The 27156-nt window shown below is 36.6% G+C and overlaps 1 pseudogene; it reads left to right on the forward strand.

Moving 5' to 3' along the window:
* Positions 1 to 24795: 24795 nt before the first annotated feature.
* Positions 24796 to 26351, forward strand: LOC117310335 (small ubiquitin-related modifier 1-like; annotated as a pseudogene).
* The last annotated feature ends 805 nt before the right edge of the window (positions 26352 to 27156 follow it).

Raw genomic sequence — 27156 nt, forward strand, 5'->3', positions numbered from 1 at the left:
GCAATAATTGTCAAAACTGATGCCCTTGTTTGCCCCTAATTGTTCTCTTAGAACAAAAATGACTATTTCATACAAAACATTAAGTGGTGTAGCTGTTTCAGACTTGGGAATACAGGAATTCTTATGGAGGAAGTGAGATTTGAGTGAGGTTTTCAAGAAAGAATGAAAACGATATCCACAGAAAAATATGAGGGGGCAAATAAATGTCAGAAAAAGGGAACAACCAGAGATAAGACATGAAAATGAGAGTACAGAACAAATTCAGGAAATATATTAATCCATTCAACAATTACTGCAAACTAGAATGTACTACACACCAGTCACTGTTCTACACCTGGAGGACAAGTTACAAACAAGATTGCCAAAGATCTGACCTCATGGAGCTTCGTAAATTCTAATCAGAGGAGACACTCAACAAAACAAATAAATAAACAAGAAAACATGCCATAACCATAAATAACACACAGAGAATTAAAATAAAGTATTGAGAAAGACAGAGACGGAGGGGGTGCTAGTTAGATTAGGTGGGTACAGAAAGCCTTTCTGAAAACATTGATCTAAGTAGGGTAAAAAGAACTGCACCTGGTGAAACACTACTTTATGTGCTTGATCCTAGGAAGAAGTAAAATACACAGTAGATGAGATGGACTGATGTGTTTGGGGTCTCAACAGACCCAGGTTCATGATGTTCTAGGAGTGGTGCATGTGGAACCCATACAGTGCCTTAAAAAAGGTACATTTGGGGCTTCCCTGGTGGCGCAGTGGTTGAGTCCACCTGCCGATGCAGGGGACATGGGTTTGTGCCCCGGTCCAGGAGGATCCCACATGCCACGGAGTGGCTGGGCCCGTGAGCCATGGCCACTGAGCCTGCGCGTCCGGAGCCTGTGCTCCGCAACGGGAGAGGCCACAACAGTGAGAGGCCCGTGTACCGCAAAAAAAAAAAAAAAGGTACATTTGTTCTGGCCAAGTCAGCCAAGTACATAACAGCAAAGTCTTGCTACATGCCCAGTGTTGGAGACGCGATCTCCTCTCAGCACCAGGAGTCACACTCCATACTCAACTACTTCTTGTTTCTCCTGGCTTCAAATCTTCAACTTGTTCTTACCATGATGCTTTTGCCTTGCCCATTCAATGCTACACCCCTTTTGTTCTCTCTTCTGCTTAGGATCTAGGCTTTCCCCAAGATAACATTATTCTCTCCAGTGTAGTTCAGTAAAATACCTTGGGTTGTGACTCTTCAGGCTTGATCCATCCCCAAGTGCTCTCTCTCTCATATGCTGACTCCATGGAGATAGCTTTCCATCTGGCCTGTCTCAGCCTTGCTGGACCCTCTGATGATAATTTTAACAATATAACTATTAACATTTGTTTACTGAGCACCTACCATGTGCCAATCCTCTCAACAGCACAGTGAGATAGGTATTATTATTATTCCATTTTCTTATAGCTGATGAAATAAGGCTCAGACAGTTGAGGACTCTGCTCCAAGATCACAGAGTTTATAATCAACAGAACTTAGCATGGGTCTGAATACAAAGCCTATGTTATTAACCACTGTGCTATATCAGAGCTTCTCAAACTATATAATGTGCCACTTCATCACCAAGGAATTTTGTTAAAATGCAGATACAAATTCAGTAGGTCTGGAGTGGGACTTGAAGATATTCATTTCTAAAAAGCTCTCAGGAGATGCCAATGCTGCTGGTTCCATGCAGCTGACTTTGTGGAACAAGGGACTACATGGGGTGGAGCATTTCAACGAAACAGGTGTTTTGGCAATGTCTTCCATAAGCAATTTACAGAAGAAATGCTATAAATCCACCCTTCCACATCTGAGTATTTTTTATGGTAGGTGAGCAATGAAACTGTTGGCAGTTCCAGGTAATAACAAATGCCTCCACCATTTAGTGAGTGCTTCCTCATTTTCAGTCACTTTTCTAAGTGCTTTACATACATTAACTCACTTAACATCTACAACATTCCTATGCAGAAAGTCATACAGTAGTAAAAACAAAGGAATTGGAATTTGTATGTAGAGAATCTGGCTCTAGAGCCTACACATAAACAATATGCTGTTCTTCATCACACTCAATGGTGAAAAGCTGAAAGTCTTTCCTCTAAATTCAGGAAAAAGACAAGGATATCCATTCTTACCACTTCTATTTAACATAGTATTGGAAGTCCTAGCCACATCAATCAGATAAGAAAAAGAAATAAAAGGCTTCCAAACTGGAAGGGAAGAAGTAAAACTGTCACTATTTGCAGATGACATAATACTTTATATAGAAAACCCTAAAGTCTCCACCCAAAAACTATTAGAAATAATAAATGAATTGAGCAAAGTTGAAGTATACAAGATTAATATACAGAAATCTGTTGCTTTTCTATACACTAATAATGAACTATCATAAAGAGAAAGCAAGAAAATAATCCTGTTTAAAATCGCATCAAAATGAATAAAATATCTAGGAATAAACTTAACTAAGGAGGTGAAAAACCTATCCTCTAAAAACTATAAAACACTGATGAAAGAAATCAAAGATAACATAAACAGATGGAGAAACATACCATGTTCTTGGATTGGAAGAATCAACATTGTGAAAATGACTATACTACCCAAAGCAATCTACAGATTCAATGCAACCCCTATCAAATTACCAAGGGCATTTTTCACAAAATTAGAACAAAAAATTTTACATTTTGTATGGAAACACAAAAGACCCCAAATACTGAAAGTACTCTTGAGAAAGAGAAATGAAGCTGGAGGAATCAGGCTCCCTGACTTCAATCTATACTACAAAGCTACAGTCATCAAAACAATGTGGCACTGGTAGTAAAAACAGAAATATAGATCAATGGAACAGTATAGAAAGCCCAGAGATAAACCCACGCACATATGGTCACCTTATCTTTGATAAAGGAGTCAAGAATATACAATGGAGAAAAGACAGCCTATTCAATAAGTGGTGCTGGGAAAACTCGACAGCTATATGTAAAAGAATGAAATTAGAACACTCCCTAACACCATACACAAAAGTAAACTCAAAGTGGATTAAAACCTAAATGAAAGGCCAGATACTATACAACTCTTAGAGGAAAATATAGGCAGAACACTGTTTGACATAAATCACAGCAAGATCTTTTTCAATCCACCAACTAGAGTAATGAAAATAAAAACAAAAATAAACAAATGGGACCTAATTAAACTGAAACATTTTTGCACAGCAAAGGAAACAATAAACAAAACGAAAACACAACCCTCAGAATGGGAGAAAATATTTGCAAATGAAGCAACTGACAAGGGATTAACCTCCAAAATATACAAAGAGCTCATGCAGCTCAATATCAAAAAACAAACAACCCAATAAAAAAATGGACAGAAGACCTAAATAGACATTTCTCCAAAGAAGACATACAGGTGGCCAAGAAACACATGAAAAGATGCTCAACATCATAATTATTAGAGAACTGCAAATCAAAACTACAATGAGGTATCACCTAATACTGGTCAGAATGGCCATCATCAAAAAATCTACAACCAATAAATGCTGGAGTGGTATGGGGAAAAGGGAACCCTCCTACACTGTTAGTGTGAATGTAAATTGGTACAGCCACTATGGAGAAAAGCATGGAGGTTCCTTAAAAAACTAAAAATAGAGCTACCATATGATGCAGCAATCCCACTCCTAGGCATATATCTAGAGAAAACCAAAATTTGAAAGGATGCATGCAAATAGCCAGGACATGGAAGCAACCTAAACGTCCACCAACAGAGGAATGGATAAAGAAGATGTGGTACCTATATACAATGGAATATTACTCAGCCATAAAAGGAACGAAATAGTACCATTTGCAGAGACGTGGATAGACCTAGAGACTGTCATACAGAGTGAAGTAAGTCAGAAAGAGAAGAATACCGCTCGTGTTATACGCTGAATATTGTATAACACTGCTTATATGTAGAATCTAGAAAAATGGTACAGGTGAACTTATTTGCAAAGCAGAAGGAGCCACAGATGTCAAGAACAAACTTTTGGTTACCAATGGGGGGAAGGGTGTGGGTGGGACGAATTGGGAAATTGGGATTGACACATATACACTACTATGTATAAAATAGATAACTAATGAGAACCTACTGTATAGCACAGGGAACTGTACTCAATGATCTGTGGTGACCTAAATGGGAAGGAAATCTAAAAAAGAGTGGATATATGTATACATATAACTGATTCACTTTGCTGTACAGCAAAACTAATGCAATATTGTAAAGCAAATATACTCCAATTAAAAAAGAAAACAGAAGAACAAAAAAAAAAGAAATAGAAAGCCAACTGGAGGGGCTTCCGTGGTAGCACAGTGGTTAAGAATCTGCCTGCCAATGCAGGGAACATGGGTTCGAGCCCTGGTCCGGGAAGATCCCACAATCCGCGGAGCAAGCAAGCCTGTGTGCCACAACTACTGAGCCTGCACACCACAACTACTGAAGCCCACCCGCCTAGAGCCCATGCTCCACAACAAGAGAAGCCACTGCAATGAGAACCCTGTGCACTGCAACAAAGAGCAGCCCCTGCTCACTGCAACTAGAGAAAGCTCACGCACAGCAACTAAGACCCAATGCAGCCAAAAATAAATAAATAAAAATAAATTTATTAAAAAATAATAATAATAATAGAAAGAAAACCGACTGGTGCTTACCAAAGGGGAGAGGGAAGGGGTGAGGCATAAGTTAGGGGTATGTGATTAACAGGTACGAACCATTACGTATAAAATAGATAAGCAACAAAGATGTACTGTATAGCACAGGGAATTAGAGCCATTATCTTGTAGTAACCTACAATGAAATATAATCTGTAAAAATCCTGATTCACTATGCTGTATACCTGAAACTAATATACTACTATAAATCAACTACTCTTCAATTTTAATTAATTAATTAATTAAATGCCCATATAAATTTTTTAAAATATGCAGTTCTTAAGTATTGAAGAGTGATATAAGAGCAGTTTAGGGCAGTGGTTGTAAGAGTGGACTCTGGTACTGGATTTAAGTCTAGATTGATGACTTCTTAGCTTTATGACCTTGTATATGTTCTTTAATCTTTCTGTGCTCATTTTTCCTTTCAACCACTTTCAGTTCCCTGTCCAGCATGTAAGGAAATTGAAGTTGCTACCACATCCTAAAAAATGTATAAACCTGAACAAACTGAAAAATCAACACCTCTTGTTAGATTCATCAAAGGAGTGAGGTCATAGGGCAAAACACTTCCCCAAGAACACAGAAAGGGAAATACAGAAAAATCACAACTTATAGGAGCAGAAACTCATGTCCAGAAAAATCTCTATGGGAACCAGAGCAAGAATAGGAAAACCTAAATTACTGATAAATTACCAGAGGCTCTGAGCAGACAATTCTGAGAGCTAAAAATCCAAGGGGCTCCATAATAAGGGCGTCCCCACACTTTTGTAAGTTTTACCTCTAAGAACTCTATCAGGCCCTCACAGTGAATATCAGAGAAAAATCTTCTTGTGCTTCCTGAAGGGAAAGGGATAAAGGAACCATTTGGAAAATACACCAGAGCATTCTGTTTTTCTTAACAAAGTCTGCCTTCTTAAGAAGCTATTTTAATAGAACTTAACCTGCTGGGGTTTTATCAGAGGATAATCTTCCTAGGAGAAGGGAAACACCCAATTCCAGCCCCCCTCTAGCCATCCTGTACCACATAAAGGGGAAAAAAAGCAACACTTCTGGAGTTCATAGTTCAAAGGCAAAGGCTCACGAAAAGACTAAGACATAATCATAGGAATATAGAATGCTTCCCGTCCTCTACACTTTACCACCACATTGCTAAAGGCCTATTTATAGAAGTCCCTTTTCCTAGTACATTATGTCTGGCTATCAAGAAAAACCACAAGACATACTACAGACCGAAAAACAAAGAGACAGAGAAAATATCAGAACCAAAATCAGATATGACAGATATATTGGAATTATCAGACCAGGAATTTAAAATAATTATGATTAATATGTTAAGTAATAGATAAAGTAGATAGCATACAAAAACAGATGAGCAATGTAAGCAGAGATATGGAAATTCTAAGAAAGAACAAAAAGAAATGCTAGAGATCAAAAAACACTAATAGAAATGAAGAAAGCCTTACATAGGATTATTAGTACACTGAACACAGCTGAGGAAAGAGTCTTTGAGTCTGAGGATATAAAAATCTCCAAAACTGAAAATCAAACAAAACAAAGATGGAAAAAACAAAGCAGAACATCCAAGTATTGTGGGAAAACTATAACAGCTATAAAATATGCATAATGGAAAGACCAGAAGAAAGAAAGAAAGAAAGAAAGAAAGAAAGAAAGAAAGAAAGAAAGAAAGAAAGAAAGAAGGAAGGAAGGAAGGAAGGAAGGAAAGAAAGAAAGAAGATAAAAATTTGAAACAATAATGACTGAGAATTTCCCCCAAATTAACACCAAACAACAGATACTGGAAGCTCAGAGATCACCAAGCAGGTGATAAATGGCAAAAAGAAAACAAAAACACAACAACTAAATCTAGGCAATATCATATTCAAACTTCAGAAAATCAAAGATAAAGCCTTTGTAAGTATCCTGAGGAAAAAGAAACATTACCTATGGAGGAGTAATGATAATAGTTACATGTGACTTCTCAGAAACCATGAAAGCAAGAAGAGTGTGGAATAAAAGTAAAGCGTTGAGATAAAGAAAACAAACAAACAAAAAACAACCAACATACAGTTCTGTACCTTGCAAAATTGTCCTTCAAAAGTGAAGGAGAAATAAAGACTTTCCCAAACAAATAAAAACTGAGGAATTTATTGCCAGTAGACCTGCCTTGCAAGATATGTTGAAAGTAGTTCTTCAGAGAGAAGGAGAGTTAAGAGAGTTGGATTTACACAGGGAAAGGAAGAGCTGCAGAGAATGAATAAGTGAAGGTAAAATCACAACTTTTCTTTCTTAATTGATCTCATATAGCAGCTTGTTCAAAATAATAGCAACAATGTATTTGAATTTATTTATTTATTTATATGCCCCTATATATAAGTGAAATGAATGACAATAATGATTCAAGGGAAGGGTAAAGGAGGTAGGAATTATAATTATTTTGTTACTATAAGGTACTCACACTACCCATGAAGTGCTGTAGTATTATTTAAAAGTGGACTTGGATTAGTTGTAAATGTATATTTCAAACTCTAAGGCAACTATTAAAATTTTTTTAAACATGTATAATTGATATTCTAAGAAAGGAGAGAAAATGGAATCATATTAAATGCTTGATTAAGACCACAAAAAGCAGACAAAGTATGGAAGACAAAAATAGGAGCAATAACAAAGGCAGCAAATAGAAAACAGTAACAAATATGGTACATATTAATCCAACTATATTAGTAATGACTTTAAACATCAATGGTTTAAATACACCAATTACAAAAGATTGTCAAAAACTGTCAGAGTAGATCAAAAAACAAGACCCAACTAAATGTTTTCTACATGAAACCCATTTTAAATATAAAGACACATATAGATAAAACGTAAAGAGGTAATGAAAGATATACCATGCTAACACTAATGAAAAGAAAGCTATATTAATTTCAGGAAGAGCAAACTTCAGAGCAAGGAAAGTTATCAGGGATAAAGAAGAGCATTACATAATGATAAAGTAGTCATTTCTCCAAGAAGATATAACAATGCTTAATGGGTATGTGCCTAAAAACAGAGCACCTTGATACATCAGGCAAAAACTGATAGAGCTACAAGGAGAAATAGATGAATCCACTACTATAGTTGGAGACAGTTTTCCTTTCTCTAAAATAACAATAATACTAGTACCTACTCAACAGGGTGAGTATGAGGATTCAATGAATTAACACATATAAAGTCATTAGATACTGTCTGATACGTTGTAAGAACATGAAAAATGGTAGCTATTATTATTAGTCTACGTAGAATCATTATTATTTTCTATGTTTGACACACAGTTCACTATACTAATCTGTCATTTTTGCGTCTCTTCTGGAAACCTGGTAAAAACAGAGGGGAATAGAGGAGTATAGAGATGATATATTGTTTTAAAATAGATCACAGAGTGAAACCATTTATTCTTCTATCCTCACACTCAACATGACCCCTGCTGAACTGAAGGGAGAAAGAAATTTGCTGACAGAATAGATCAATAAAATTTATTCTTCCTCACTTTCATCCCCTGCTGTTTGAATTCATCCCTTAGGCTGGGTATATGGCAGGATTTAGGAGTCAGAAGAGATGGGATCATCTCCTAGTCCCTGAGTCATATTGCCCTTTGTCCAGCCTGGACAGAAATACTGTGGAGTAGTAGGGAAAGTCGCACATGAATTCATAATGGAATTGGAAACAGAGTAAAACTACATTTAGAGCAAAAAAATGAAAGGGAAGAGAGGGACAAAATACATAAGTTTACAATGAGGCAAGTAGGCAGCATCTTTTTGTTGCTCTTGAAAGAAATATTTGCTACATAAAATCTTCTGAAGAATTCACTCTGGAGGAAGCCTGTTTTGTTGTTGTTATGGTTGTTGAGTAATTCCTGTGTACGAGGGTGCATTAAGTGGAAATGGTAGTGCCCTTGTGATTAGAAGCAGGAAGGAGCTAACCTTTATTGAGTAACTACTATGGGAAAGGTGCCTAACTAAGTTTATAAATCCCCTGAAAAAAACCAGCAAGGTAAATTTTGTCCATTAGACATGAAAAAACTGAAGTGCAGAGAGTTTTAAGTGAATTGCTGAAGTTCACATAGCAAGTAAATTGCACATCTGGATTCAAACCTAAATCTGTCTGATTGCAAACTCTTTCTGATGCTTTCATACTACCTTTATTTTTTTAAAAAAATCATGCCTAAAAGGGGAATTTAGAATTCCCCTAGAAAGCCAGTATGTGATATAAAATTGTACTTCTTCATACATTTCAAGTCTTAGAATATAAGTTTTTGTTCCTGATGCCTGGAAATTTTCTTACTAATCTAAGGTCCCCTCCATCCAGAACTCTTCAGATATGTGAGGTTGACTCCTCTGAGACTGTCCTTCTCAGGCATGCAGACTTATAGCAAAAACAACCTGGAGTTGAAATCAGTCAGTCCTGAGTTCCAATATTAGTTTCATAATTTCTCTATAACATTGGGCAAGTCTCTTAGGTTCTCTGAGCCTCAATGCCCTCCTTTTTCTTTTCTAGTTCCCTTCTTCCTTAACTCATTTGGAATAGATAAGAGGTATCTGTCATCTTATCTTTGGTCAATCCCTCGGGTGTGTTAAACATTGCCACTATAATTAAGTGTAACGATCATCGTCCAAACTCTGTGCCTTATTCTTACAAATCTCTGGGTTGGCTGGGTGTTTCTACTTCAACAGTATAGCCGTTGGAGGTATTCTGCCCTATGTATTTCCTGCCAGTGCCTAGGTTAAAGGGTAAACAGCTATCCTGGAATAGCTAGGATAGTTCTCATGGTCATTGCAGACACAGAGGAGGGCAAGCACAAACAAGAGTCCTCTTAAATTATAGGGTCAGAACAGGCATATTGTTACTTCTGTCCCATTCTCTTGGCTAAAGCAAGTTACAAGGCCAAACCTGGCCAAGTCAAAAAACAAGGTGTGGCAAAGTACCTTCTATGTTCATTATTGGCATAACAAAAGTGTGGATGCAGGGGAAGGTGAAGATTGAAGTTGACAAGTCAATCTCTCACCATCTTTGATATTATTTGAAATGTTCTTTATCCTTCTCAAACTTACTATTCTACTTCATCCAGAATAAAATCTTTCAATTCCTGACTTTCCACCTACAAGTTTCTGTAGCTACACTTACCATTTTCTCTTTTCTTCCAGTCTCAGATTAAGATACAACATTCAACCTGTGCTTTGAATTCCATTCCTTTCTCACGCCTCTGGAAACTATCAATTATCTCTTCTCTCTCCCACATACTCAACTTAGACTTTTTTCTTTTCTCCTTCTTTTAAAATGTCAGTTTTCCCACTCAACAACAACAAAAAAACTAAAAACAAATTTTAAAATTCTTTTGACCTAACATCTTCCATCTAGCAACTACCCTACCTTTCCCCTTCCCTTTTCAGCCAAGCATTCAAAGAGTATTATTTCGTTTTTCTCATTTCATGTACTCCTCATCGTATTGAAATCTGGCTTCTCCCATCTCTCTCCTGGTAATGTTCTCTCAAATGTCACTGTATATCATTCCTTTCCTGAAATGCTCTTCCTCTGGCTTACATATTACTCTCTTCCTCTACTCCTCTTAAATCACTGCATGCTCTTCCTCAATTTCTTTCACTGAATCCCCTCCTTTACCTCGTTTTTTAAAATGTTGTTTCCTAGAGGTTGGACCGCAGTCCACATTTTATTCATTCTTTTTCACAAATGATCTATTTCCCAAGTTTTAACTATCTCTATCTTAATTTAAGATCTCTCTTCTAGTTTCCAGGTATCTCCAAATGACTATCACACAGGTAACTGAAACTGAATCTGTTCAATTCTGAATTCATTACTTCCTAGATAACACACACTGACCCTTAAAATTCACACAGGGTTAAGCTTGCCAGCTCTTCTCACTCAGTCTTCCAAACCAAACCTTTCACCCATCCTTGTTTCCTCCTTTTTGATCTCTCTACATCCAACCAGTCACCAAGTTAGATCAAATTGAAATCAGTCATTTACTACCATTGCCATACTTTAGAAGGTTGTCATTTCTTGTGTGGGTTTTGTTGTTGTTCTTTGTTGATTTATTGTTTTTGTCAGGGACTATTTCAGTAGCTTCCTAATTGGTCTTTCTCCATTTTGCTTCTAGGGGTAACCTTTTTACCATCAAGTGCCAGCCACAATACTTGATATGCTTTAGGTGCTCAATGTGAGTTAGGGCTCTTCCCCTTCCTCATTCTCAAGGCAAATACATAGCACTAGACTTGGACCCAAATGAAATTCACTCTATGAATTGTTGATTCTTCTTTTGAGAAAAGGCTTTTTTGGAAGTAAAAATTAGGCTTGTTTCTGGCATCTCTGGTCTCCCATTTACTTTTTAGACCTTGTCTCCTTTATTTGGATCTCAACGTGCTTACAGTTTTTCACTTCTCTTTTTCTATCTAGTCCTTTCTTCAGGGTAATATATAATTAACGCTATCAGGATGAATAAGCTTAAAGAGAATAGACCTTAAATGTTTTCACCACACACAAAAACTGGTAAGTATGTGAGGTGATGGATGTGTTAACTAATCTTATTTTGGTAATCATTTTGCAATATAAACATATATCAAATCATCACCTTATACACCTTAAAGTTACACAGTGTTATACATCCCATCAGTCATATCTCAGTAAAGCTGGAAAAAATTAGTGCTGTGCATAGCAGAGGAATGAGTTGTTAGTTTTAGTTGTCAGGGAATATCTTCATGAAAAAGAAGTACATTAAAATACCAAATTATAGTTTTTTAAAAAACATAAAGCATGACTTCTTTCAGAAGGATTAGTATTTTAAAAGGCTCCAAAGTCTTATAGTAAAGGAGAAATTCTCTAATAGCAGAACTACAGGACTCCGTAATTGGTTAATGGAGGTGTTTGTGGATGGTGTTGGGGGGTGCCCTGAAATCATCGCATCTCCATGGCCTACGCCCATCTTCTTGCTGGCTCTGTATCTTGTTAAAGGTTATTGCTATAAACAGTGATTACTTTATAGTTTTCTCTTCTGTTTGGAGATGCAAGGTAGATTGCAATGGTAGCTCAAGTGCCTTCTGCCATCAGGTTCAGACAGAGTTCAGTTTCCTCCAGGGGCTCCTGAATTGTTATTTTAATTGGTCAATTATTACCCATATCACTGTTGGTGGATTACAATAAAATACCTTGTTGACTAAATAATTTTCAAAACAAAGTAGAATGTGAACTTGATTGTAAACCTAGACTATATTTGAATTAATTTGTAAAATAATAGTATAGTCTTTAGTACAACAGCATCAATTCTGAATATATAATCATGAAACTCAATGACCTTGAACAGAGATGATGTTGGAAAAAATTAGGTTATGTGAAGAAATAATAATGACTAGTGGATGAAATTCACAAAAGATACGTTGCTAATTTTGGTTACTGATTTAAAATTTGAAGTGGCAGCAAATAGCATTATCATCTTCATTTTGTTTCCTTAAATGAAAGAATAATTAGGAAGCCAGATTAATTTACAAAACATGCTGAAATCATGGCTAACAGGCTGCTTGTATTGTTTTCTTAGAAATGGAAAGATCTCCTCTATCATGACATATTTAAAAGTCAATTTGTGCCACTGTTCTTTTTTTTCCCATCAAGTTTTCATGAAAGCCTCTTCTCTTGTTCGATCCTCAGTCTCTTCTTGTTGACAGAGGTAGAAAAGAGGATCTTTGTTTAAGAAAAAAGGTTACATGAAAAAGATTCTGGATACACTCCTAGAGCAAATGCATCCTTAGGTTCTTTACTTTGTTTCGAATGACTGAAGCGTTAATTTCAGATTTACTATGTCTGAATTGTCATTAACTGAAGATAAACCATCAAAATGAAGCGTTGTGAGGGATAATACTCAAATCCTAATGTCTTTGACTACATAGATTTGATGCTGGTATAATTTTAGGACAGTAAATTTCTCATTATTTTTATATTTCAGCCAGACAGACACGGATTTGAATCCCAACACTGCTTTTTACTATAAGTGATTCAGAGTAAATCTTTGATTCTATTTCCCCATTTGTAATTTTAAAATGGCATGCCTTAACATATGAGAACATTATGATGGTTAAATAAGATAATTTATAGATATAGGTACCCTTCATATAAAAATATAAGTACTCCATAAATGCTTACCTTCTTTGCTTAACGCTCCCTCTTCGACCATGCTCTCTTTTCCTCACATGTAAGTAATATTACTGATATTTTACAAGTGAATGAGATCTCATATTAATGTTAAACGTGTTATCTACTTCAGAGTAAGTCTTTAGGGAAACTATACTCATTTTCTAATACTGTTTCCAACACTCAAGATATCTGTAACTGCTCTTTAGAAATTCATGTCAGGTTAGTCTCCACATGAATAAACCAGTTCATTACTTCAAAACCATACCTTTTCAGCCAGAGGCAAAGAGTAAAAAATATGTAACCAAGTTTGATCATCTGCTTCAAATATTTTTTATGTTTCTTCCTGTTTCTTTTTCTTTTAGGGAACTCCAAAGAAACATGTAAAACTTGATATTGTCCCCAACTCATATGTCTCTTCATTTTTTTCAGCTTGTTTTTTCCTTTTCTGTGCTTTCGTTTGGGATTGTTTAGTTTCTATTGCTATGCCTTCTAGTTTACTGATCTTTGTTTCTGCCGTTTTTAATCCATTAATAATGCCATCCAGTGTGTGATTTTTTTCATTTGTTTTTCTCGTATCTGGAAGTTTGAAATTGGCTCTTATTTATGGTTTTGATATGTTTCTACTACTCTCAGTCATAGGCCTACCTATGTAATCTAATGTTCCACCTTAACTGTTAGTAGTTACAAATTGTTCTGTACTCTGAGTTTCCTACGCATTTTTGAGTTCTGATCTTATTGATCATTTTACCAAGAGAGCCTAGTTAGACCTCCCTGGTTAGTTCATATCCTCCCTAACACTTTTACTACTCCTTCAGAGCATTCATCACTGTTGTAATAATACATCTTTGGGTACAATTTAATTAATGTCTCTTTTTGATCAGTGGTATATCTCCAGCACTCAGCACACTGTAATGCTTGGCATATTGATGGTACTCAAATACTTCAACAATGTTTCCAGGAAACTGAAAAATTTAAAGATGTATACTCAATGTTGTCCAAACCCTCCAGAGTTAGTAGTGAATAACCTCACGTATATTAATAATGACCATCATGAGTTATAAGCTTTGTGTTCATAACTTCAGAACTTGAAAATTATAATTTGTAAAAGTCTTAAGAGGCAAATATCTAATTTATTTACAGATTTTGCTGTATTTCAGAAATACACAGAACCTTAATTTTCTCTCATTTTAAACTGGGAGTTGCACCAGCCTGAGGCGCGCCGTGCGTTCTCCCGGGGGAGTTGTCCCTGGATCCCGGGACTCTGGCAGTGGCGGGCTGCACAGGCTCCCGGGAGGGGAGGTGTGGATAGTGACCTGTTCTCGCACACAGGCTTCTTGGTGGTGGCTGTAGCAGCCTTAGCGTCTCCCGCCCGTCTCTGGGGTCCGCGCTTTTAGCGCCCATCTCTGGAGCTCCTTTAAGCAGCGCTCTTAATCCCCTCCTCTCGCAGCAGGAAACAAAGAGGGAAGAAAAAGTCTCTTCTCTCTTTGGCCGGTCCAGACTTTTTCCAGGACTCCCTCCCGGGTAGCCGTGGTACACTAACCCCTTCAGGCTGTGTTCACACCACCAACCCCAGTCCTCTCCTGGCGCTCCGACCAAAGCCCAAGCCTCAGCTCCCAGCCCCGCCTGCCCTGGCGGGTGAGCAGACAAGCCTCCTGGGCTGGTGAGTGCTGGTCAGCACCGAACCTCTGTGCGGGAATCTCCCCACTTTGCCCTCCGCACCCCTGTTGCTGTGCTCTCCTCTGCGGCTCCGAAGCTTTCCCCCTCCGCCACCCGCAGTCTCCGCCCGCAAAGGGGCTTCTAGTGTGTGGAAAGCTTTCCTCCTTCACAGCTCCCTCCCACTGGTGCAGGTCCCGTCCCTATTCTTTTGTCTCTGTTTTTCCTTTTTTCTTTTGCCCTACCCAAGTACGTGGGGAGTTTCTTGCCTTTTGGGAGGTCTGAGGTCTTCTGCCAGCGTTCAGTAGGTATTTTATAGGAGAACTCCACGTGTAAATGTATTTCTGATGTACCTGTGGGGAGGAAGGTGGTCTCCGCATCTTACTCTTCCGCCATCTTCCTCAACTCCCCCCTTCTTTATTTTTGGTAATACTTTTTACGTTGAAATCTATTTTATCTGATATTAATATATCTACTCCATCCTCCTTATCCTTATTCTTCACATAGTTTATCTTTCTGCATTCATTTACTTTCATTCTGTATTTGTCTTTAGATGTAAAGTGTGTCTCTTTCAGACAGAATATAAATGTGTCTTTTTAAAAAGCGTATTCTCCCAAATTTCCTTTTAATTGGGGTATTTTGCCTATTAATATTTAATGTAACTGTTGATATTGGTGAATGTTATAACCTGAATTGTTTTCAACCATCATTTTCTCAAGTAATTTTTCTGTCCCATTCTCTCTCCTTTGTTCTGGAGTGCCAATTACACATATATTGGAAAGTCTGGTATTATCCTTTAGTTAACTGACATTTTATTTATTTTCTAATCTTTTCTTTCTCTTTATCCACATTGATTAATTTCTATTGCTTTATTTTACAGTTCATGTATTCTTGTCTCCCATCTCCATTTAGCTGTCAAATTCATGTAGGGAATTTTTAAATTTCAGATACTATATTTTCCAGTTCTGGAATTTCTATTTGGTTCCTTTTTATAATTTCTATATCTCTGCTGAGGTATCCTGAGTTTTCATTTATTACAAACATATTTTGTCTTGCTCAATTATGGGTTTTTATAATGGCTTAATTTTAAATCCATGTCTGCTACTACCAATGTCTAAGTCATCTTGGAATAAATCGATTTTCTTTTCTTTTGATAATGTGTTTCATTTTCTTGGTTTTCTTAATGCATATCAATTTGAATTTTATTCTGAACATTACAAATACTAAATTGTGGAGATTTTGTATTCTGCTAATTTTCTATGATGAATATTTCTTCTTTCGTTTTATCATGTAATTATCTTGGCTGGATTGAACATCAAACACTTTTTCTTGAGTAGCAAATCTGGTTTCACATCAATCTTTTGTCTTTGCTTAAGCAGCTTTTATTCTATGCCATGCATGCTTGCTTAAAGGGTCAGTCAGAAACGTGGTTAGACTGAATTTGGTTATCCTCAGTCTGGCTCTTCCCTTAGATTCTCTTATTCTAATCAGCAGCCATGGTTTCCATGCTTTCAATTTCCTGGATTCTTTGGCCAGAAAGGCTATGGTTTTCTCACTAGTGCCTCTACCACCTTATGCACCACATAAGCAGCTGCACTTATTTTGGGGATAAAATTCACAAAAGCTCAATCTTACTTCATACAAATACACACCTCCCTTCTTCTGAAGATATACTCCTTACCAGAATCTGTCTGCTTCTGTGACACTCCAGTACCTTCAGGTAGTTGCTTGCTATATTAGGTCCAGATGTTATAAATATTTTCTGCAGGGGACTTTGTCTGGTAGGGTCTAGTCTGTCCTCACAGAAATGAGAAATTCTCCAGATGGTTTTTATTTGATTGAACTGTAGCGTTTGAGTGGGTAGTGGTGATAAACTGGAAATATGCAGTTGAAATTTTCTTGTAAAAGTTCCTTGAATTTTAGGTTGTGGAGTTTGTGCTCAATTTGGAAGGTAATGAGGAGTAACCAGGGCATGGAAAGCTGGAGTTATGTTCTTTTAAAATACCTGTTTTAGTAAGCTTGGGCTGATATAACAAAATACCATAGACTGGGTGGCTTATAAACAACAGAAATTTATTTCCCACAGTTTTGGAGGCTGAAAGTCCAAGATCACAGTGCCAACATGGTCAAGTTCTGGTGAGGGCCCTATTCTGGGTTGTAGGCTGCCTACTTCTCTGTGTATCTTTACATAGGGGAAATAAAGGAAGTTTGGTTTCTAGCCTCTTCTTTAAAAGGCACTAATCCCATTCAATTCTGCTCTCATGACATAATTACTTCCCAAAGTCCCTACCTCCAAATACCATCACATTGGGATTAGAGAATTTGGGTTGGGGAGGATAGGACACAAACATTCAGTCAATAGCGATACCTATATGTTTAACTTAATTAGTGTACCAAAAAAGCATTTGTGAGAATAGATGTGTTTGGAAACTTTTTCTGTACTGATATGTGTTCTTCTCTCAAAGTCTTTGAAGAGATTCCAAAGAGAAACACAGAAGAATTACAAAACACACTTTCCTTCTTCCTAGGACAACCAACTCTGAGGCGGGAGTAACAGGAAGCCAGCACAATGAAATTCAGTAACTGACTTTCAATTTCGCAGATCATAATTCTGAACTGACAGGAAGCAACGGGACTGAAGCTAAGGCCCTTTAGTGAAGATGGACCAGTAATTATGTGGAGTGCTGCATGTTCTACTTTTGTTTGCTAAATAATAGAATACTCTGGAGTGCTCTCATAATTACATCATAGTCACTCACTCAATGTAGTCCATTAGCTACCAACCTTGAACATTTTGAGTTGTTTCTTGCCAGGTAAATGAAAATGATGGAAGAAAAAAATTACCCTAAATTATATGAAACGCTTAGGAAAAATTAGTTTTATTAAACTGATGTCTGAGTCATCGCAGGTACTGTTTTGAAAGATGTCCTGTAATTTGGTTTTATAAAAGAGCCTTCTTTTTGTTGTTTATTAATTAGCAGCAGGGTAACCAATGTTGTGTAGCAAAGGGACAATGAAGAAAGAGGTTTGGGAGAAAGAGTAATTTTATGATTAGGCTTTTATTCTTCTTAATCATCCATTAGCGAAACTCCCAAGGATAGCAATGGCACAGTGAAAGCTGAATTAAAGTGGCAGTGAAAGCTGAAATCAGTGAAAATAGTAGTCTGCTACATTTAAGATATAACAGAGGCAGCAGTGCATCGAGGTTAGAGTGAAGGTGAAAAAGAAAAAATATATATAATAGGATACAATTGAAAAATAGATTTCTTTGTGGTTACCACCCTGGAATGGGAACAATTACTACCTTGCAAAGAGATTTTTACTTTATCACTTCTGTTCACCTCAGGGGACAATGAAGGCAGGTTAACATGGTCCACAGGGCCTCAGGAAAGCATTTATAGTCATGAGATTGCATTTACTTTTATATAAGTTAGACCCTACTTTACCCTGGATTCATTTATCCTTTACTATAACTGGGAAAATCTGGAATGTTTCTCTTGTCCTTGTTCTCTTCTTGAACACTTGAACACTATCACAGTCTTCTATTGGATTTGTACACCTGTCTGCCTCTCAACAATAGATTTACAATTGCTTTCAGAAGTGGTACATCATATATTTCATAGCAGACAAAACTCAGTTTGAATGCTAAAGCAGTATTTTTACATGCTGTCTAATTGTTTGTCCAACAGTAAACCATGTTGGAGAAACACCACCCTTAAAATACTGAACTGGGGACTTCCCTGATGGTTCCGGGGTTTAGGCTCCATACTTCCACTGCAGGGAGTACAGGTTTGATTCGTGGTGGGGGAACTAAGATCCCACATGCCGCAGTACACGGCAAAAAATAAAGTGAACTGATGTTGAACCTAAGTGAGGTGTAGCTACTAGTGCTGATAACAAGAGTACTATTATAAATAGGATGACCAACTATATACCTCATTGTGCAAGCTGGGATGCTTTAGGAAGTGAAATGGGGTTATTGATAATTACACCAGGTATGTAGCCATAAATTAGGACTAACCACAAGTTGCAGTCACCTTATTTATAAACCAAAGTAAACGACGATAGGAAGCTGATTAAAACTAATATATATTAGTTTCAGAATAATGGAACAGAACCCAGGGAAAGAAGTCCTTGATGTGAGAGAATGAATAATTTTTAAATATTTATTATTTTTACTTATATGAAAATAATGTGTATTAAACTTTTTAAAATATAGAAAATATAAAGAAGAGAAAAATAATTTACTACCAAAGATAATGCACTATGCAAAATTTTTGTGTATTTTTCCAGATATTTTTTCTTGTGAATATATACAACGTTATGTATGTAGTACAGTAGTATTATATTTTAATATAATTATCTTTTCATTTTGTATTATTTAATCAGCATTTTCCCATTCCATTAAGTATTTTCCTACAACATGACTTCTATTGAGTTCATATTGATTCCTGTATTCAATTAATATTTATTATGGAGTCCACATAATAGATTCTATGAAGTAACCATATTTTATTTAATAATACATTATTGTTAAGACATTTAGATTATTTTATTGTTTAGCTGTTATGTATAAAGTTCACATAAATAACTTTATACATAAATCTTTGGTTTTCTCTTTGGTAATTTCCTTAGGACATGTTATAGAATTGGAAATCCTGGGTCTGATCATACGTGTATTTGTAAGGCTTATAATATACTTTGTCAAACTAAACTCCAGAAAGAGTGTATCATTTTTTGTGTGTGCCGTATGTGAGACAGCCATCTTACCCAACATGTGCCAGCATTAAATATTATACTTTACAAAATCTTTATCAATTTGAAAGGCAAAAAGGTATGTTATGGTCACTGGTGTTGAAATGTCTCTTCAATTTGCACTAGTATCACACTGTTTAAATATTGTCTATTAAAAGTGGGCTTTAATATCTAGTTGAATTCCCCAATCCTTATTACTTTGCTTTAAAAATTATATATAAGTCTTGGCCATTTATTCTGCCAAATCAAATTAAAATTGTCTACTTCCTTAAACCTACAAACTAATTTGAAAGGGATTAGGCAGACATACAATACTGAGTCTTGCCATCCAGGACCATGGTACACATCTCTAATTTTTCAAGATGTCTTTTATTTTCCCTAGAAAACTTTTGTAGTTCATCTCACATATATCCTGCACATTCTTGTCTTGTTTATTTGTAGGTATTATATAGTTTTTTTATGATTGTGAATCAAATATATTTTTCATTAATTTTCAAACTCATTTGTGCTGGCATGCATATATATAGAGAGAGAGAGACAGACAGACACAGACACAGAGAGACAGAGAAAGAGAGAGTGTGCCATGTTTTCTTGTCATCTATAAAAGTTGTCAAATTGTTTCTTAAAAATGTATTAGGAGCCTGTAGTAGATAATTTTCAGTAGGATGATATTTTTCCAAGTATTTATTATTAAGTTTCCTGTCTTTTGCTCTTCAGTGGCTTTACATGGGCCGGCATTTTTTTCCCTCTAGAATTAGTGTTTACCAAAACACAGATCAGAAGCTACTTCTCCTTTACTATCAAGCAATTCGAGCTGCTCTGTTTCAGGGGAGAAACATGTATAGGTCACTAGTTGAGTTTCTTCACCCAGATTCACTGACCTTAGAGTAATTATGAATTGCCCTGAATTTTTTTAGAATTGTTTAATTTTACTTCTTCTTTTTATGCCTTCTTTAGTATTTTAGTAAGAATTTGGCAGATATATATAATCATATAACGTTTTGAACAAAATGTGAGAAATGGGATGTTAAATGTTTCTCCTCAAATTCTCCCATGTTTTTATATGCTAAAATAAATGGAACTTCACTCTCTCCTTCTCCAAAGAATTCTGAGGAAAAAAATGGATACATTAAAATGTGTGCTGTTGATAAATTTTTAAGGGGGGTTAAGAAATACAAAAGAGAAGTATCAAATGAGATCATCTCATTCTGATTTGCTTCCTATAAGCATAAGAAATCTACTCATGTGTCTTTTTCCATTTGCAAATTCATTGGGTTACTTGCAATGACTTTCTGTCTTGCACCCCATTGTACTAAGAACAAAGGACCAAATGATGACACAGCTGTCTCAGCTGGCATAGTTACTCACAGTTTATAACTTTTGATTATTTCAATTCAATTCAATTTTGCCCATTCTTCTTACTAGATAAGTGGAGGGTCTACTAGACAAACATACTAATTCAAGTTATTTCTGCTTTTGTTGAAGAATACATTTAAGGAACCAACATTTCAGATTTCAGAGGATTTGGTGGGAAAAAACCCAATGTGTAAGACTAAATATACAGATATGAGTATGTGTGGTGGACTGAAAATAGCACTGGGCTTTAGTCCTGGCTCTACTCTACTGGAAGTATTTTTTTAATTTTTTATACAGCAGGTTCTTATTAGTTATCTATTTTATACATATTAGTGTATATATGTCAATCCCAATCTCCCAGTTTATCCCACCACCACCACCCCCCACTCTCCCCCCTTGGTGTCCATACGTTTGTTCTCTACCTCTGTGTCTCTATTTCTGCCCTGCAAACCAGTTCATCTGTACCATTTTTCTAGATTCCACATATATGCATTAATATACGATATTTGTTTTTCTCTTTCTGACTTACTTCACTCTGTATGACAGTCTCTAGGTCCATCCACATCTCTACAAATGACCCAATTTCGTTCCTTTTTATGGCTGAGTAATATTCCATTGTATATATGTACCACGTCTTCTTTATCCATTCGTCTGTCAATGGGCATTTAGGTTGCTTCCATGACCTGGCTATTGTAAATAGAGCTGCAATGAGCACTGGGGTACATGTGTCTTTTTCAATTACGGTTTTCCCTGAGTACATTATGCCCAGTAGTGGGATTGCAGGATCATATGGTAGCTCTATTTTTAGTTTCTTAAGGAACCGCCATACTGTTCTCCATAGTGGCTGTATCAGTTTACATTCCCACCAACAGTGCAAGAGAGTTCCCTTTTCTCCACACCCTCTCCAGCATTTGTTGTTTGTAGATTTTCTGATGATGCCCATTCTAATTGGTGTGAGGTGATACCTCATTGTAGCTTTGATCTGCATTTCTCTAATAATTAGTGATGTTGAGCAGCTTTTCATGTGCCTCTTGGCCATCTGTATGTCTTCTTTGGACAGATGTCTATTTAGGTCTTCTGCCCATTTTTGGATTGGGTTGTTTGTTTTTTTAATATTGAGCTGCATGAGCTGTTTATATATTTTGAAGAGTAATCCTTTCTCCTTTCATTCGTTTGCAAATATTTTCTCCCATTCTGAGGGTTGTCTTTTTGTCTTGTTTATAGTTTCCTTTGCTGGGCAAAAGGTTTTACGTTTCATTAGGTCCCATTTGTTTATTTTTGTTTTTATTTCCATTACTCTAGGAGGTGGGTCCAAAAAGATCTTGCTGTGATTTATGTCAGAGTGTTCTTCTTATGTTTTCCTCTAACAGTTTTACAGTAGCCATTCTTACACAGTCTTTAGGTCTTTAATTCATTTTGAGTTTATTTTTGTGTATGGTGTTAGGGAGTGTTCTAATTTCATTATTTTACATGTAGCTGTCCAGTTTTCCCAGCACCACTTATTGAAGAGACTGTCTTTTCTCCATTGTATATCCTTGCTTCCTTTATCATAGATTAGTTGACCATAGGTGTGTGGGTTTTTCTCTGGGCTTTCTATCCTGTTCCATTGATCTATATTTCTGTTTTTGTGCCCGTACAATATTGTCTTGATTACTGTAGCTTTGTAGTATAATCTGAAGTCAGGGAGTCTGATTCTTCCAGCTCCATTTTTTTCCCTCAAGACTGCTTTGGCTTTTCGGGGTCTTTTGTGTCTCCATACAAATTTTAAGTTTTTTTGTTCTAGTGCTGTAAAAAATACCCTTGGTAATTTGATAGGGATTGCACTGAATCTGTAGATTGCTTTGGGTAGTAGAGTCATTTTCACAATATTGATTCTTCCAATCCAAGAACATGGTATATCTCTCCATCTGTTTGTGTCATCTTTGATTTCTTTCATCAGTGTCTTATAGTTTTCTGAGTACAGGTCTTTTACCTTCTTAGGTAGGTTTATTCCTAGGTATTTTATTCTTTTTGTTGCAATGGTAAATGGGAACGTTTCCCTAATTTCTCTTTCTGATCTTTCCTACTCAATGTATTGACCTAGGGAGAGTTGTTTCCTCTCTCTGAGCTTCAGTTTTCTCATCTATAAAGGAAGGTTTGGAATAGGTAATCACTAAAGGAAGTGCCTTTGCAATGCTGGCAGCTGATGTTTCTGTGAAATACTTTACTTTACTGTGCAAAGATACAGGTAGTTTAGAAACAGTTGGATATTATCCCTGGCTAATTGTGCGGTTACATATGAGAGAAGCTTCAAGAGACTGAGTGACTTTTTCATTTCCATTTTTTATATTCTTAGGGAAGATTTGGCTCATAACCCACAAAGACATTGTGAAAATGACCCTATTCATTTTGTCTATGCCATGCACTTTTAAATAATGATTACTTTCTACTGTTTCATTATGTAACTAGGAGATATTCTTTCAATTGCATGTTAACTCCTTCTGCCCATGTAATAATTTTCTCTGTAACATTCCTGAACCCATATTATGTGTACTTATGGAATAATAAAATTTTCACATATTACTTTTCTCACATAACTTTTAAATATGCTTCTTTCAATGGAAATCCTTCCACAAAGATTTTTTAATGAGCCAAATGGAATTCTTATTTTTAAATCTGCAAAAGCCATTTTATGGAATATATCTAGTTCATTCTCATTACCCAGGGTTGCAAAAGAAAGAGCACCGTAATGGGGTAACTCCTATGGTGTGAGGCACTAGGCAGTGAGGAACAAAAGATAAATTTCTTCCTAGTAGACACAGAAAATGGAATTCTTTCTATTCTGTGTGACTTTAGAAGGTGTGCTGCATTTTGAAGGTTAAGAGAAAAATCAGTTTTGCAATCCAGTGATAGTTCAATTCATATTTCTTGGCCCTGATTTGATTCAAGTTATTCCAATAAGGTAGTTATAAAATAAAATGTGTTCCATCACTCAGAGTCCTTCTAAGTTAACAACTCTCAGATTTCTATCATTTGAGCTGATTTTTTCCTTTAGCAACTGGTTTCTGGTATCCGCATGACTATTAGACATCCCCAAATCATGTCATTTATTCATATTTGTATACCATGTTGTAGTTTACAAAGCACTTTTATATCTATCTCCTCAAATCTTCACAATGACCCTGTGAGATAGGCTGGGCTAGGATTATCAACTCTTTTCAATTATATTCACTTTTATAAAGTTAATTCTGCATGGTATTTTCCTTCCACAGACAGCTGAACTTTTTAAATAATCTGTTAACTTGCTATTGCATTAACTGCAATATACCTGCACATGAAATCAATGTAATTGTCCAATACCAACACCTCAAATTCAACATGTCTAAAACTGAACTCATTGTTTCCTCACCTTCTCCATCTCCACCTTACCATCTACCTAACATATATCAAAGCTAATCATCCTCCTTTGGGGTGTCACTTCATTTGTCACTATTTCCCTAATCTTCACCATTTCCCTAATTTTCATATCTAGAAACCCCTTTCTTTACCTTGCCCTCCTGCGTCAAATCAGTTTACCTGGTTCTAGAGCAGCTATATCAGCAACAGCTGCTATACATTTTCTCCCTTCTCCCCCACTGCCACTACCATAATTCTATTGCAACAGCCTCAAGATTGGATTTCCAATCTCTAGTCTAGCTATTCTCCACTTTTCATGCTGCCAAAATCATGCTTTTCTTAAAACAGGGCTTAAAATCTGTCACATCCCTCATCAAATATCCTCGGTGATGAGCAGTACAGATTAAAGCTTTGAAGTCCAATGGACTTAAATTTAAACTCTTTCTTAAAGATTAAAACCTGAGTATGTCTGAATCTAATGCATGATTATGTCCAGTATATTATTCTGACTTTTTAACCTTCAGGCTGAGCAGGAATCATAAAATTTCTCCTTCAAGTAGTGAACCAAGACCCCTAGCCCTTAGATTAAGGGTCAATAGCTCTTCTTGTTTGAACCTGCTGTTTTTTTAAGAACTCCCTGAATCCCTCAGACTTAGACTGTGTCTAGAAACTCTTGATGGTCAAAGTTAGAACTCCTGCAGTGTTGTGCTGTGGGAAAGGGAGAAGGATTTATAAACCCTGGAGCGAGGTTCTGCCTACCCAAGGCCGGGGGAAACCACCGTCACCATGTCTGACCAGGTGCAGAGCCCAGCTTCCACTTTCCCGAGAGGGTCCATGGGGAACCCGTGTGCCTTCCTCTTCAGAGGACTCATTGCAGAAGCAGGGCCCTAGGCCCCAGTTATGTAAAGGGAGAGAATACCTGCCCTGGAGCCTCCGTGGCCCTGAAAAGCAGGTGGACTCCACTTTTGGGTTCTTAGTCTTTAGATAGTCTTGGAGTGGGGACGTGGGGGCGGGGGTGGAGGGAGACATTGTCTGGTGTTGCTGGGAACCTAGAAAGCTCTGCCTTCCGTTCGGATTGCAGCTGGGGCTGGGCTGCCTCTGCTCTGCTCTGAGTCTTTTTCTGTGTGGGTGTGCAGAGCTGTCGCCTCTTTCTTGTACCTTCCCATTTCTTACGCGGGATTGGTTCAGTAGCTCTCCAGTTGTTAAGAGAGAACTCAGAATAAAGAAACAAAGTAGAACAAAACTGCTAGAGCAACAGAAAGCGTTTCATCTGGGTGTTAACATGAAGATGACTGATACCTTTGAGAAAAAGGACAGGAAAACTTCGTGTATGTAGAGCAGTTGCAGAACATTTGCAGAAAGCTTCCTGTTATAGCAGAGTGCTCCATCTGAATGTTAATATCAAGAATTTACTTGGGATTTGCACTCAATCAGGAGTGTTCGACTTTATGTGAATCCCCCCTCTTTCAGAAGAATGAACAATCCTTGTACAACTGGAAGGGAGGCAAAACCTTCAACTGAGGACTTGGGGGATAAGAAGGAAGGAGAATATATTAAATTCAAAGTCATCAGACAGGATAGCAGTGAGATTCACTTCAAAGTGAAAATGACAACACATCTCAAGAAACAAAGAATCATACTGTCAAAGACAGGGAGTTCCCATGAATTCATTCAGGTTTCGCTTTGAAGATCAGAGAACTGCTGATAATCACACTCCAAAAGAACTGGGAATGGAGGAAGATGATGTGATTGAACTTTATCAGGAACAAACGGGGTCGTTCAACAATTTTGATATTTTTTTTTTCTTTTCCCTTAATCCTTTTATTTTTAAAAATAGTCCTTTTGTAATGTGGTGTTCAAAACAGAATTGAAAACTGGCACCCCATCTCTTTAGAACATCTGGTAATTTGAATTCTAGTGCCCATTATTCATTATTGTTTTCATTGTGCTGAGTTTTGGTGATCAAACCTCAGCCCTGTTCATATCGCCATCTCCTTTTTAAAAATTACGTGTGTGCACAGAGAGGCCGCCTTTTCCAGGACTGTGCAGTTACAGGCTTGTGATAAATAATATTGACTAATGCGAGTGTTCATAATGACTTTCCAATTGGCTCTGAAGTTCTAGCATGTGATCACTTCACTCCTGGACTGTGAATTTCAGTGGGAGATGGAAGTTTTTCAGAAAACTGAACTGTGGAAAAATAACCTTTCCTTAACTTGAAGCTACTTTTAAAATCTGAGGGTCTGGACCAAAAGAAGAGGAATATCAGGTTGGAGTCAAGGTGACAGAGGTGGTGAAAATAATGACTAACTCCAAAGATGGCTTCACTGAAGAGAAAGCATTTTAAGCCTATGGTTGTCACTGACAAGAAGTTTCAGAGTAATATGAACAGAAAGTATCACTAATATATTTGGTCTTCAAGTATTTAGCAGGATTTTCCTTCTCAAATTGAAATAATTACTTGTAAAATTGTACTGCATATATTTTAAATAGAATATTTTAAATTGCAGCTAAACTTGACACGTTTAATTGAGCCATTTATTTTTAAGTTTTCTGTTTCTTGACATAAGAATGTTGACTAATTTAAACCTGCTTAAATATTTTTATACACTTATGTATTTATCCTCTCAGAAAAATTAGCACGTACTCTCTACTAAGTGTACAGAACTCTCTACTCTATGCTATCTTAAATTTTGTTTTCCTCTTATTTTTCCTACCTTAATTTTCTGCTTCTATTAATATATTCACTTATTCCTCATCTCATTTTCCTTATATATTTTATAAGATGCTATAATTCTCTTTATTATGAGATATACACACCTATGTAGTTTCTTCGAGCAGACTCAAAATGATAAATTATATTTAGTCATTAGTAGTCTCTGCATAGCTTCTATGATATAAAAAAGCATGCTGACCTAAGTGTCCATCAACAGATGAATGGATAAAGAAGATGTGGCACATATATACAATGGAATATTACCCAGCCATAAAAAGTAACGAAATTGAGCTATTTGTAATGAGGTGGATGGACCTAGAGTCTGTCATACAGAGTGAAATAAGTCAGAAAGAGAAAGACAAATACCGTATGCTAACACATATTTATGGAATCTAAGAAAAAAAATATATCATGAAGAACCTAGGGGTAAG

The sequence above is a fragment of the Tursiops truncatus genome, chromosome X, assembly GCF_011762595.2.
Source record: "Tursiops truncatus isolate mTurTru1 chromosome X, mTurTru1.mat.Y, whole genome shotgun sequence".
NCBI lineage: Eukaryota > Metazoa > Chordata > Mammalia > Artiodactyla > Delphinidae > Tursiops > Tursiops truncatus.